General features: G+C 43.4%; 1 protein-coding gene across 1 annotated transcript in view; it reads right to left on the reverse strand.

Annotated features, from left to right (window-relative positions):
* GALNT9 (polypeptide N-acetylgalactosaminyltransferase 9) overlaps positions 1–12,579 on the reverse strand; it is a 234,440-nt gene that overhangs the window by 145,169 nt on the left and 76,692 nt on the right. The gene's annotated exons all lie outside the window — the stretch shown is intronic.

Genomic DNA, 12,579 nt, shown 5'->3' on the forward strand with positions numbered 1-12,579 from the left:
TACCTCAGAGAATGGGGGGAGGTTTGTTTAATTTATGTGCTTTGAGATCTTTGGAGAAAAGGTGCTATTTAAACACAAATCCTTTTTATTTTTGCCATAGTAAATGAATACATTTTTATCTACATTTTAGCTAGAGAGACTATAAGGCACAAGGGATATAAAGTGGGTTATGGAACTTTCCATTTTTAGGTATTCAAATTCAGTCCATGTCACTTGTATTGATGGTTGTTGCAATTTAAGTGCTGTTATGTGGCCTTTGGGAAACCAGCTAAGTCTAGTTCATAGTGAATAGGTGTTCATGTGTTGAAAATATCATCATGCATATGTGTGTGTGTATATATATATATATATATATATATATGTATGTATGTATGTATGTATGTATATGTACACACACACACATATACATATACATACTTACATACATACATACACACATGCTCCGCCTGTGACTATGAGGCATTTTATATACACACACACACACACACACACACACACACACACACAATTATACATATACATACTTACATACACACACACACACACACATACATATACATACTTACATACACACACACACACATGCTCCGCCTGTGACTATGAGGCATTTTATATACAAATATATAAATAAATATAAATATAAAAATAAATAAAATGCCTCGTAGTCACGGGCCACAAACCGTGAGTGTTGGGACCGGTTTTAGAGAAACAGGGATCAGTGATTGCAAACAGGCAATTTCAACTTTCTGAGGACAGCATGAATTTATAGATAAGCCATCCTTCTATGGCTCTTTAGAGTATGTATCAAAGCTGCCACCTCTAGGTTTAAGTTACTATGCTTCTTTTCTGTTTCAGTGTTGTTTGAAAGCTTTATCCAGCCTCTGCAGTTCTCTTCTACACACACAGAGGAACAAGGGTATATGTTTTCGGCAAGGCTGAGTATCAGCCTTAGAGTTGGTGGGTATAATTAATGCTTGCATTTTTGTGCTTGCACAATGAACTGCAGACACAAATGTGAGCACTCACACCTCTAAGCATCTGCTTTGCACCTGCTGTTAAGGCAGCCAGACTTGTCCAGTTTGCGCCTGTGAGTCAACTGCAGGCACAAAATTAAAAGAATAACTTTTTGCAGGTGACAGTCATGCCTCAAAAGGCAATGATGGCTTGTTTAAAAGCCTGCCCTGCCACGTAAGCATTTTAAAAGGCCTTGTGCCCTTTTCTGTTAAATAGAAAGCAAACAGCAAGCAGCCACTGCAATCCACCACTGAACATACTATTTAAACAATCATCCAAATATATGTGGCTGGTGGTATCAGGGATTTTGTTTTTGAATGGGAAATACAAAGCTTTTCAGATCTTTCTGAACCATAAACTCTTCATTAGCTCTACACAGAAACACTTGGGAGGCCTACAGTCTTTTCTTTTGTCACCTTTGTTTTGCACCTCTGTGATAGCGATATCAGAGATGGGCTCTGTCCTGGAGCCCCTGAAGTCACAGTCGAAACTCCTGCCGATTTGGGGGAAGGGACGTCAGAATCAGTGTTATAGTGAGAAGGTGGTATAGTGATAAGTAGATCCAACCTATTTCTCATAGGTACTGTGTTCACGGTCAAGCAGCAGCAGCAATTTTTGACCAATGATTAAATGTAGCAACAGGAACAATTTGCTTGGGTGCATTTCACGGGCATGATGGTTTCTGCAAAGTGACAGATTGGGAATATTCAGCTTTGAACTAAGTGCTTCTTCCGAAGCCTATGTTAGGCCTCAGCAGACCAAATGCCAGCAGAAATTGTACACTAAGTGTACCTGCACTAATTGTACGCTAAGTGTCTCACATCGTTATGAGACTACAAGGGAGTCGATGCCAGTGGAAAACAGAGGCAGTCTGATTTTTCACAGAACTACATGAGCCTAAAACCAATAGCTTCTACCTGGAGCACTGACCAAACAAGTTACAGACAAACTCCTCAAGGTTTCAATGCAACAAAACTATAATACTTTAAAAATGTCAGGCTACCTGCAGACGTCAATACACCAATAACAGTGCGTACTAACTAAAATATAAGAGGCTGCACTGGTGTCAGAGGACAGGTCTTCAGATGCTGCTAGATGGTGGACCTGCACTGATTTCATTGTCATTCCAGCCTATGGCACCTGAAGAACTGGCCCGCTTCCTGTCCCCACTGAAATATTTTGAGCTGAAATCATTTAAAAGTTGCGTCTGTAATTGAGCAGATCAGCAATTTTACAAGAAAACATATTTCCAATTTTTTGGACTTGCCATGATCCAAAACTCCATGAAATCTTCATGATTTTGACCAGCATTTTATTAGGAACATGTTTTGAGGGGCAGGGTCGAACTTCTACCTCATTTGGAGTTGGGTTTTGAACCTGGGTCTCCAATGTTCTGTCCCCCATCATCTCTTCCCCTATACACACATTCCAAAACGCGTGGTTTGCTATCCAACTTCTAATGAAAACACATGCTAAAAATCCAACGCGTTTCATAAAATGCAATTCTTGTTTTTGGGCCCATGTTCTAGATCCTCCAGAAGAGACATCAGAGTCATTGACTAAGATCGCAGGCTCAATGGAAAGGATTCCATTTTACACTCTGTGTGCGCCTCACACAGCCTTGGCAGTTAAATGTAATGCAAGTATTTTTGTTAAAACTTCAGATCTTATTTATTGTATGTAGAAGAGCAAATCTACTGAGAAACATTTCTCCATTTGAGACGGTCAGAGAAATATTGCACGTGGTATGTCTTTGCTGTGAATGAGCACTCAGACCGTTAAAAAAAAAAAATAAAAAAAATCAAACCCACTTCCTAGCACTCAAAGAAGAAAGACAAATCCCCCATCTGTTCTACCCGACATCTCTATCAGCATTCCTCAACTGCCCTTCGAGGTTTCAAACCTGCAGCCCCCACCAGCCAGAATAGAGCAAACGCTGCATAATATGCCTGCTGGAGAGGAAGATCAGCCATTCGGCTGCCAAATGTGAATAGCTCTTTTCTGCACCACTGCAGAGCACTGAGGATGCTTCACTGAACACTCTAGGTTGTTTAGGTAGATGAATAGTTGGAGCTGCTTTTCTGGCATGTCCTCTGTATGTAAGCTGGCACTGCCCCATAAATCTGAAAGGCCACATGGCATATGCCGCGTGCTTCTCCCTTTATTCAACTAAGTAATGTTAGTACACGTTTGCTGTCTGAAACATATATTCCATTAAGCTACTGAATTCATCCTAAGTGACTGGTAAAAGGTCTGGAAAAAGAGAGGCTTTCTAGATAAATACCTGTGTCCTTTTCTTTCCAAAAGCTATACTTAAACCAATCTCCCATGGAAGCCTTGCTATCTCAGGCTTGTATAGAGTGATCATAAAAGGCATACCAGCAGAGAGCTGAAGACAGCCAGGTCTTACTTCCGGCACCAAACACAGTGCCACCTTACCAATTTCAACTGGATCTTATGTGATGGTAGATGGCAATCCAGGAAGTTTTTGGAGACTGTTGGGGACAACTTCCTGGTGCAAGTATTGGAGAGGACAACTAGGGACCACGCTCTTCTCAACCTAATGCTTACAAACAGGGAAGAATTGGTGGGGAATGTAGAGGTGGATACCAACTTGGGCAGCAGCGACCATAAGATGATTTGAGTTCAAGATCCTGAGGAAAGAGCAACAGATTAAGGACCCTGGACTTCAGAAAAGCAGACTTTGACTTGCTCAGTAAACTGATGGGCAGGGTCCCTTGGGATGCCAGTCGGAGAGGGAGAGGAGTGCAGGATAGCTGGCTGTATTTTAAAGAAACCTTACTGAGGCTACAGGAATGAACCATCCCAGCGTGCAGGCAGACTAGCAAGTATGGCAGAAGACCAGCTTGGCTTAGCCGGGAATTTTTCAGTGAGCTTAAACACTGAAAGGAAGCTTACAAGAAATGGAAACTCGGACAAATGACTTGGGAGGAGTATAAAGGTATTGCTTGGGCATGCAGTGATGAAATCAGGAAGGCCAAAACACAAGTGGTTGCAGCTAGCAAGAGATATGAAGGGTAACAAAAAGGGTTTCTACAAGTATGTCAGCAACAAGAGGAAGGTCAGGGAAAGTGTGGGTCCTTTACTGAATGGGGGAGGCAACCTAATGATAGATGATGTGGAAAAGGTGGAAGTACTCATCTTGTTTCTCTCTCAGTCTTCACAGGCAAGGTCAATTCCTAGTCTACAGCACCTGGCAGCACAGTCCGGGGTGGAGGAGAGCAGCCAACAGTGGCAAAAAAAGAGGTTAGGGACTATTTAGAAAAGTTGGATGTGTACAAGTCCATGAGGCTGGGTGGGAAACACCCAGGGGTGCTGATGAGATGGCAGAGTCATTGGCTATCATCTTTGAAAACGGATGGTAATCAAGAGAGGTCCTGGATGATTGGAAAAGGGCAAACACAGTGCCCGTATTTAAGAAATGGGAAATGGAGGACCTAGGGAACTAGTCAGTCTCGTCTCAGTCCCTGGAAAAATCATGGAGAAGATCTTCAGGGAATCCATCTCAAAGCAGTTGAAGAAGACGCTGATTAGGAACAGTCGCCATGGATTCACCAAGGGCGTCTCATGCCTGACCAACCCGATTGCCTTCTATGATGAGATGACTGGCTCTGTGGATGTGGGAAACCAGTCGATGTGGTACACCTTGATTTTAGCAAGGCTTTTTATATGGTCTCCCACAACATTCTTGCAGACAAGCTGAAGATATATGGGGCTGGATGAATGGACTGTAAGGTGGATAGAAAGCTGGCTAGATCATCAGGCTCTGAGAGTAGTAATCAATGGCTTGATGTCTAATTGGCTGCTGGTATCAAGTGGATTCTCCCGGGAGTTGGTCCTGGAGCTGGTTTTGTTCAATATCTTCATCAGCGACTTGGAAGATGGGATGGAGTCCATCCTCAGCATGTCCACAAGCTGGGGGGAGTAGCAGATACAATGGAGGGTAGGGCTAGGATTCAGAGAGACCATGACAAATGTGACCAAAAGAAATCTCATGAATTTAATAAGAACAAGTGCCAACTCCTGCACTTGGAACAGAACAATCCCACACCCTGGTACAGCCTGGGGACTAATTTGTTAAGCAGCAGCTCTGCAGAAATGGGGCTGGGGGTTATAGCAGCCAATAAACTGAATATGAGCTAACAGTTTGCCCTTGTTGCCAAGAAGGCTAACAGCACACTGGGCTGCACTGGTAGGAGCATTGCCAGCAGATCTAGGCAAGTGGTTCTTCCCCTCTGTTTAGCATGGGTAAGGCCACATCTGGAGTACTGTGTCTGGTTTTGAGCCACCCACTACAGAAAGGATGTGGATGAATTGGAGAGAGTCCAGCAGAAGGCAATAAAAACGGTTCAAGGGCTGGGGGACATTACTTATAAGGAGAGGCTGAGGGAACTGGGCTTATTTAATCTAAAGAGAAGACTGAAAGGGGGCTTGAAAGAGGATGGAGCTGGACTGTTCTCAGTGGTGGCAGAAGACAGAACAAGGAGCAATGATCTCAAGTTGCAGCAAGGGAGGTTTAGGTTGGATATCAGGAAAAACTCTCACAAGGAGGGTAGTAAACCACTGGAACAGGCTACATAGAGAGGTGGTGGAATCTCCATCCTTGGAGGTTTTTAAGACCCAGCTAGAAAAGCCTTGGCTGGGATGATCTAGTTGGGCATAGTCCAGCTTTATGAAGGGGGCTGGACTAGAAGACCTCCTGAGGTCCTTTCCAACTCTAATTTTCTATGAATCTATGGTGGTCCTTGGGATGTTTTGGTTAAGTGTATAACAAAGTATATCAAGTGCATGGTATCTTTGAACTATCCTACAGGCCCACCCAGAAGCAGAATTTTAGGTAATGTAATACAAGTGGTCAAGTGAAGCAGAGACTGCGATAAATAACTAAGAAATCAACCTGCCTTCTGCATTGCCTTACCCCCTGGGAATCCATTGCTTATGCCCAGTTCAACACAATGTGCTATACACGAGCATAACAAAAGGAACCTGTAAAAGATTAACCCTAGACCTCGTGTTCCTGGGCTCTTATTTCATTAGGGTTCACATATTGTATATTTTAAACCACTCCTGCTTCTGTGGATAATCTCTAATGATGGACTGTGCTCATGACAGATCTGTGGAAGACATAGCTTATATTCCAGGACCTTTCTTGCATGTCAAGCTTTCTCCATCTCTCTTGTATATTGAAATCACTTAATGGAATACTCTTACTCCACTGCTTCTTTATTACAACACTCCATTCTCCAGCACAACCTTAATTAGTGCAATACTGCATAACTCCATTCAAATACTTAAGATACCTCTGTGATGGGTGAAAAAGTAATTCCTAAGATAGGAAGGAAGTGTAATACTGTATCATTATGTCTCCTTTTATGGATCCCAGAACTCTTTTTATGGCTGCATTATGTTGTGGTCTCTGCCATTCACTTTGAGTATCAAAGGCACAACACCTTTTCTTTGCCAGCCACAGAATTAACACCCTCAGCTCTTCATTAACACTTTCTCCCTGCTCCCTAGTATAACTTGAGTCAAGTCCTTTCCTCTTGGTTATATTATTCTCTCCTGCACCATTTCAAGGGTGGGAAGCTGTAGGGTGTAACGTTCTACATCTTCTGCAATACAATTAACAACTTCTGTGCAGTGGCCTGAGCCTCAGGCCACTTGTGCCTTGCTTAACTGGAAAACAGGTACAGCCTAAAGCAGAGACAGTGTTGCATGAACAAATGAATGCAAAGCACAGCTAGGCTGAGTGAAGACACAGTAGATACAGGCTCAATTCTGTCCTTGAAGATAGATATATAGCTCTGTGGATGAGAGCACAGGCTGCACAGATGTACTGGAGGGCAAGAGTAGGCCTGTACTGCTTGCCTCACCATTAAACTGTTAAAATGATGACCTCATCCTGTGCCTTCTGTTCACCAAATTATTTCTGAAGACTTCCCCCCAAAGCCTCAGCCCAGACAGTCTCCCCTTGTATCCTCTCAGCACAACCATCTGTTCCCATTTATTCTTCCCAGCTAAAATTCATTCAAAGAATATTGTACTGCTCTGTCCTCCCAGTGTGTGGGTTACCAATAAAAAAGGTAAGAGAACGGACACTTAAAAATACCCATGAAATTAATTTAACAGGGGGAGAGACCAAAACATGGAACGTTGTTATGTTCTACCTGCCTACCTCTTTTAGACACGTCTCTGGCATATAAAATGGATTAGGATTTGAGTGAAGAAAACCTTCCCAAAAACACAGGTATGGTGATGGGCTTTTCTTTCTCTGTAGGAGGTGGGACTAGGAGCAATGGCCTCAAGATGCAAGAGGAGGCTGGAGATTTGAAGGACTTTTCTGACTTGAGGGTGCTCAGGCACTGGAACAGGCTACCTAGAGAAATTGTGGAATCTCCATCCCTAGAAACTTTCAAAAGCAGATTGGACAGACACTGGGTCAAGGATGATCCTGCCTTGAGTAGGAAGCCAGACTAGAAGATCACATGAGGTCCCTTTCAGCCCTACTTTCCTATGACTCAGAAGGGGGAAGCTTTGTTTTTCATGGATATTCTGAGTCACCCCCAACACTCAAGGTTTTCAATGGGCCGCACCAAGAGCCAGGAATAATTGTGGTGCAGTAGCAGTCCAGCCATTTCCCCTCTACCTGGCTATGTCCCAATGCAAACCTTCCCCAAAGGGCTGCTTGTGGAAGAGGACAGAGAGCTGGCATAGGCACTTCTCTCTCATCTGGGGATTACCCTTTTGCTAATGGCTGTAGATTAGAAGAGCCAACAACAGGACTGAGTGTGGCTCCAGACCTGGATCTGGTACATATTTGCAGTTCGTAACCTTTACAAATCTACTGGTTCTGTAATGAAGCAGGACCTTTACTACGGGACATACTGTGGGACAGGTAGAATTTTACCTAAGAACCAGATGGTGAAATCCTTGCATATTTTGAATTTAAAGCTCCATTTGACAATTAATGGTAACAACCCCCATTTCAGCCAGTTCTTTCCACTTATTACTGCCAGAGTAATAATATCACCTCACACTACCAAAAGTCTTATGAGGAAAAGGTCAATGGAAAAATCTCTGGTCTATGCTAATATATTTCAGTACCTGAGAGGCAAAAAAGCAGCAATTAAGCACAGCACAGTTTAAATAATTCAGTCGTTAATTTAACTCGCCAGCTTTCAGAATATTTTTTTACCTCCTCCAAGACTGTATTTCAGCATAGAAGCAGCATCTTGGGAGAGCTAAGCTATAAGAGTATAATATGGTAAAATGCAATATAATGCAAAATCTCAAATGTGAAGAGAACTACTGTTATTTAAAGGGAAATATGGTCAGTGTCCAATCTGTGAATATTTCATGTGAAACAGATGAGGTATTTCTCTATACTTCTTCCTAATAAATGTGATTACATAGGTATTAACCTGCAGAGGGTAAAGCAGATTGGGCTTGGTAGTCCCACCGACAAAAAAGCTGAGATGGTCTGTGCTCTGTATGTGATTTTTTCCCCATATCAACCAATGGCTAAAAATTGACAGGGAATCTTTGGCTTCATGTAAAAGTATCATGGTCCTAGTTAGAATATGCATCAAAACCCTATTAGTGGCATTATAGCTCCCCTGCCGAACTGCCATGCTGATAGCCCACTGCCACACAGCTTGGTGCAGGTTTTGGCAATGACAATACGGAGATGAAGGGATGGGTTTCATAGTTAAGGGACTAGACTGGGGTTCAGGAGTTGAGTCCAACTCCTAGCTCTGCCACAGATTTTCTGCATGGCTTTTGGCAAGTCAAGTCTTCCTCTTCGCCCATCAGTAAAAGTACTTGCCAAGGGCACTGTGTGTGTGTCTGTCTGCATCTATTAACACATGGAGGTGCACAGACCCTGCAGTCAGCGATGGCCAGCACAGAAAAAACACATAAACAAACAGTGAATGACAGAAGAATTGAAGCAAGGTTGGGTATTGCTCCTCTGGCACACCCTGTAGTTGGAAACATGGGTGCCACTGCTGCACCAAAGAATTGCTGACCATGCAATACTGATTAGAAGAGCTGCACAGGGGAGCCAGGAAAGTCAACACACACGAGTTAAAACTTGTTCAATCCTTGTCTGGTCTCAGACTGGAAGACCCTCCTCTTCCAGCCCTTAGGAGGCAATATTACAAATTTACCCACTTGTTAAGTTAGGAGACAAACTGAGTGAAAAACTGGAGCCTCTTGCTGTGAGAAAAAGCCACTGTAATTGTCTTACAAAGGAAACATATGCAGTTTTCAACAGCTACAAGCCAGAAGACACCAAAGAATGCTGTTATGCACAACATACAAAAATGGATCGGTCAGGATTGAGATCTTGATGGTGGATACAGGAAGTGGGCAATACTTTGCTTCAGTGTGAGGAAGATTCAGGACTCTAGCCTGGCTCAGGGCAGGGGCAGACCTATACATGCCTCAGTGTTACTTACTATCCCAGGGCAGATCTCACAGCAGGTGCCTACTATGGGACCAGTCCACTAGGTGGTGGGAGGGCTGTAGGTGGTGGTAGCCTATTTGTCTTCAGCAAATGGCTACCCTAGGATAGACATAGACAGATAAAACCTAAACTGGTGTAACTTACACCAGTGGACTTTTGCCCCCCCGAGTGGTGACTCTCCACCAGCTTGGGCAAAGTTACATTATCTGTCCCCTATTTGTTAAACTGATGCAAACATTTAATTTATCCACACCCTAAGACTCCCTCAAGCTTTATACTGTAAAAGGATAGGAGTACATGGTCTTCATCTACATCCATTAAAAAACAAAACAAAACAATGCTATTGTATAGCAACTGTGTGCATTTTGGCTTCCTTCTGGGATGAAGTATAAGGTACATAGTGTTCTTGTGCCTGTAGACAATAACCTCATGTGGAATATTAAATGGTACAAACCTCGAGGACCTCCTTCACATCCATTTCAGCTGGAAGGATGGGAGGAGAAAAGCAAGAGAAGTGGCTACTTTGTCAGGCCATGAGGGTGGGGGCAATGAAAGTGAGGGGTAAACAGGAAGGTAGAAAGGGTGGTTAAGATAGCTGAAAGGCAAATCTAAGTTTTTAGGAGAAAGAGGAATAGGAGGAGAAAGATAAAGGAACAAGGTTGGCTCCCATCTGTGATTCTGAAGCAATGAGCTACATTATGCTTTTGATGTATATTTGGTGTACTCATTAGTTTTCTGCTGCTACTCAATGAGCAGAGCTCTTTCAGAAGGAAACCATCCCCCCAAGCAGCTGCAGAGATAGGCTCAATGGTGGTAATAAGAATTAGACACATCTGTTGAGAGAAGCTTATACCAGGGAAGAAGCATTTCAGCAAGCCCTTTATGAAGTACACATAAAGTCTCATTCACCACATCAGGTCCTTTTCATGCTAATCTCGGCCCCTCGCAATGCTCATAAAAACAACAAGCTTGAAGGAAACAATGACACATCTCCCTGATTTTGCTATGATGCTATGACCCAGGCCAGTTTACATCAGCATATCTCAAAGTGCTTTACAAAAGTGGTAAGCATTGTTTCCTTCAATGCAGAGGAGAGAAACTGATCTCTGGCTGGGCTAGGTGCTAAATGAAAAGCCATCTAGACTTCCTAGGTCTCTGTCCATTGCCTTGCATAAACACTGAAAGTCACATTGTACATACTGGTTAAAAAGCAAAGCGCAAGTGACTTTCAAATGGTTACAACTGACACTAGAATAGCCCTCAGATGGTCACTGGAGTGCTGGATGGTAAATATATTAAGCAAAGTCAAATCAGTAGTCATACAGTACACCTTACTTTATTTCATATTCCATTTGACAAGGACTGTTGAGTTGCAAATGTACACCCCCTCCCATAATTAATACATCTTTTGCAGGCATCTCTACCAAAACAACAACATAAACCTCCTCTTTGGCTAATACTAGAGCTACTTTTTATCATTTTTTGGAAGCTTCATCCCAGAAGGAAGCCAAAATGCACACAGATGCTATACAATAGCATTGTTTTGTTTTGTTTTTTAATGGATGTAGATAAAGACCCCAGGTATCCACTCTATGGTCACACAGAAGTAACTAAACAGCTTAAGACATGAAAGTTTTGTGACCAGGGTTGCACCATTGAACATACCGGCTGACAGGGCATGACTGAGGTTATGGAAGGAAAGATTACATGCAATCAGGTCCTCTGAAATGCACCTGGAACCCCATGAGGACCTTTCCAGAGTGGCTGATCTGGACTGGCCAACACGGTGATGCCTAAATCGCCTGTGCATGCAAACTGGAAGATCAAAAACAAATACGATTAAACGGGACTACTCTAACGATACGGATATATGTGAGTGCATTGAAGTACAGGCTATGGAGCACCTGCTCATTTGCCGACTCCTCTGTGAGACCTATACAAAAGAGGACCTCACTATAATAATGGAAAAAACTATCGCTTGTGCACAATTCTGGAAAAAACATCTAGTTTATGACAAGGACACAAGAAGAAGAATGGATGTTCCTACTGTGTAGCATATACCTACTAGTTCTTTCTGAGCTGAAAGTGTCTACTACGACATTCAGAACTTACTTCTAGTAGGTAGGGGTGTGTGAAAACCCCTATTCAATTCAATTCAACCCGTATTCAATTCAGATTTGGCCTGAATCGAGGACAGTGATTCAATTTGGCCAAATCCAAATATGAAGATTTGATGCCAATTCAGAGAATCAACGAATTGGACACAGACACAGCTTTAAATGTTTTTCCTACATACCTCGAGGTACCAAGCGTGGCTCGTGAACACTGCAAATTGTTCCACAGGAGCATGGGGGTGTTCCCCACATGCTTGGCGGTGAACCCAGGAGTGGACGGGAAGTACACCTGGGTCCACTGCTGAATGCGCTGGGGGGCCCCCCATGGCCCTGTGATCAGGCACAGGGGGAACCTGGGTGCCCCTCCAGACCCAGGAGATACCAGTCGCCAAGCTGGAGGGGCATGGAGAAGCCCCCCTGTGCACTCCCCAGCAGACCCAGAAGCAGACTGGAAGTGCTTCTGGTCCACTTCTGAGTTTGCTGCCAAGCGTGCTGGCACCCTCCCACACTCCTGTGAGATGCTCCATCTGCCCCACCACTGCAGTGTTGACAAGCTGCCTGGTACCTTGAGGTACGCAGAAAAAACATTTAAAACTGTGTCTATGTCCGAATCATCGAATCTCTCCGAATCGATTCGAAGAGTTCCGATTGGATTCAGAGAGATTAAAGGGTCTCCTGATTGGAGTTGGATTGGAGATTCGGCCACCGAATCAAGCCAAATCTCTGCCAAATCGAATCAGGGACTGAAGCTTCACACAACCCTACTAGTAGGGAAACCTACTGGGGAATTTACTAAAATATCTCAGAACAGGAAAGCCTGGTATAACCTACACTAAAATGATTTTGTCTGCTTTTGTTCTCCCCTTCTGCTGGCCCCTCAGGAATAATGGAGGAATTGACAGTAGTAAAATGCTCAAGCAGCCTGGGCCCACAGAAGTTAGCAGAGTTCTGAAGATTTACTCT

This window comes from Crocodylus porosus, unplaced genomic scaffold (genome assembly GCF_001723895.1).
Source record: "Crocodylus porosus isolate Cpor-Errol unplaced genomic scaffold, CroPor_comp1, whole genome shotgun sequence".
NCBI lineage: Eukaryota > Metazoa > Chordata > Crocodylia > Crocodylidae > Crocodylus > Crocodylus porosus.